Source organism: Mustela nigripes, chromosome 17, assembly GCF_022355385.1.
Source record: "Mustela nigripes isolate SB6536 chromosome 17, MUSNIG.SB6536, whole genome shotgun sequence".
In the NCBI taxonomy this organism is placed as follows: Eukaryota; Metazoa; Chordata; class Mammalia; order Carnivora; family Mustelidae; genus Mustela; species Mustela nigripes.
In genome coordinates, this window is record NC_081573.1 from 2,174,207 (window position 1) to 2,176,703 (window position 2,497).

At 39.9% G+C, this 2,497-nt stretch overlaps 1 pseudogene; it reads left to right on the forward strand.

Annotated features, from left to right (window-relative positions):
• Positions 1-552: 552 nt before the first annotated feature.
• On the forward strand, positions 553-2,226 carry LOC132005844 (zinc finger protein 431-like; annotated as a pseudogene).
• Positions 2,227-2,497: the final 271 nt, after the last annotated feature.

Genomic DNA, 2,497 nt, shown 5'->3' on the forward strand with positions numbered 1-2,497 from the left:
GAGAACCATTATGAATGTGATAAATGTGGGGAAGGCTTTAATCCAAGCTCTAACCCCAGTATACATAATGGTTACTGTTTGGGAGATGGTCCTCATAAATATAGTAAATGTAACCAGTCCTCCATTGTTGGTGATCATGAGAGAATTCATGAGGGAAATCTTAGATCTATCCAGATCTAATAAAGCATGTTTAGCCAGTCATCAAGCCTAAATATACATAACATAATTCCTAGGGGAAAGGAAGCTTATACTTGGAAGGAATGTGGTAAATCCTTAGACTGCCACTCAACACATCTCAACATCAGTGAATGCATACTGGAGAAAAAATACATGAATGTGAAGAAGGTGGTAAAACCTTTAAGGACTGTCCATCAATAAATGGACATAGACAAACCTATACAGAAGAGGAACGTTACCAATGTCAAGAATGTGGCAAGGTTTTTAACTGCACTTCACAGCTTATTCAACATCACAAAATTCATACTGGAGAGAAACATTACCAATGTGAAGAATGTGGCAAGAGCTTTATGCAGAGCTCAGTCATTATTTTGACATCACAGAATTCTTACTGGAGAGAAGCCTTACCAATGTCAAGAATGTGGCAAGGTTTTTAACTGGAGGTCAAGTCTTACTGACCATCACAGAATTTATAGTGGACAGAAACCTTACTGATGTAAAGAATGTGGCAAGGCCTTTAATGACAGCTCAACCCTTGTTGAACATCACAAAATTCATACTGGAGAGAAACCATACCAATGTCAAGAATGTGACAAGATCTTTATTTACAGCTCAAGGCTTACGCAACATAACAGAATTCATACTGGAAAGGAACCTTAACCAATATCAAGTCTGTGGCAAGGCCTTTTACCAGAGCTCACATCTTAACGAACATCACAGGATTCATACTTGAGAGAAACCTTACCAATGTCAAGAATGTGGTAAGGGCTTTAACAACAGCTCAGACCTTAGTCAACGTTACAGAATTCATACTGGAGAGAAACCTTACCAATGTCATAAATGTTGCAAGGCCTTTAACCACAATTCAAGCCTTACTCAACATCACAGAATTCATACTGGAGAGAAACCTTAACCAATGTACAGAATGTGGGAAGGCCTTTAATCAGAGGTCAAGTCTTACTGAACATCACAGAATTCATCCCAGAGAGAAACCTTATCAATGTCAAAAATGTGGCAAGGCCATTAACCACAGCTCAACCCTTACTCGACATAGCAGAATTCATACTGGAGAGAAACCTTACCAATGTCATGAATGTGGCAAAGCCTTTAAGTGTTCTTCACTCTTTAATCGACATTGCATGATTCATACTGGAGAGAAACCTTACCAAAGTAATAATGTGGCCCTCAGACCTTCCTTGACATCACAGAATTCATGCTGGAGAGAAACTGTACAAATACTAAAAATGTGGCAAGGCCTTTACAGGCACTCAATCCTCACTAAACATCAGAAAATTCATACTAGATAGATAGCTTACCAGCATACAGAATGTGAGAAAGGGGGCACCTGGGTGGCTCAGTAGGATATTTGGCTGCCTTAGACCCTGTTCCTGATCCCAGGTTCCCAGGTTTGAGCACTACAGGAAGCCTGCTTCTTCCTTGACCTCTGCCTGCCCCTTCTCCCTACTTGTGATCTCTCTCCATCTCTGTCAAATAAATAAATACAATCTTTAAAAAAGAAAAAAGAATGTGAGAAAAATTAGTTAAGGAGTGCTTACCTATTCATGCACATCAGAGAATTCATTTTGGACAACAACCTTGCAAATATGACAAATGTGACAAGGCCTTTGTCCAGCATGCACGCAGTTACTAAATAGAGAATTCATACTGGAATGACAGCCGATGAATAATGTGGCACACCCTCTAGCTGCAAATGACTGTTACTGGGCATCACAGAATTCATACTGGAGAGAAAATTATGGATGTATGTGAGACTAAGGACTGTTCCCTCCTCACTCCATATCAGAGATTACATATAGGAGAGTTCATGTACAAATACTAAGAATGTGTCTGTGGGGCACCTGTGTGGCTCAGATGGTTGAGCGACTGCCTTTGGCTCAGGTCATGATCACGGAGTTCTGGGATCGAGTCCTGCATTGGGCGCCCAGCTCCACGGGGAGTCTGCTTCTCCCTCTGACTTTCTCCCCCTCTTGCTCTTTCTCACTGTCTCTCTCTCCAATGAATAAAAATTTTAAAAAGTGTCTGACCTTTCACTGGAACTCCAAACTTATTAAAATCATACTTATCATATAGGAATAAAATGTAATAAAATGTAATGAAATGTAAAGGACGTGGCCAAGCATTTAACTGGAATTCAGTCCTTCCTCAGTATCTCAAAATGCATACTTGATTCAAACCCTTGCAACATAGTGAATGTGGGAAGACCTTCATTTCAGTATACATTGGAGCAAACACCAGAGAGAGCTTCAAGGAAAGTTAATTGAGAGTTAGCATTGTTTAGAAAACTAATTATTTGAACATC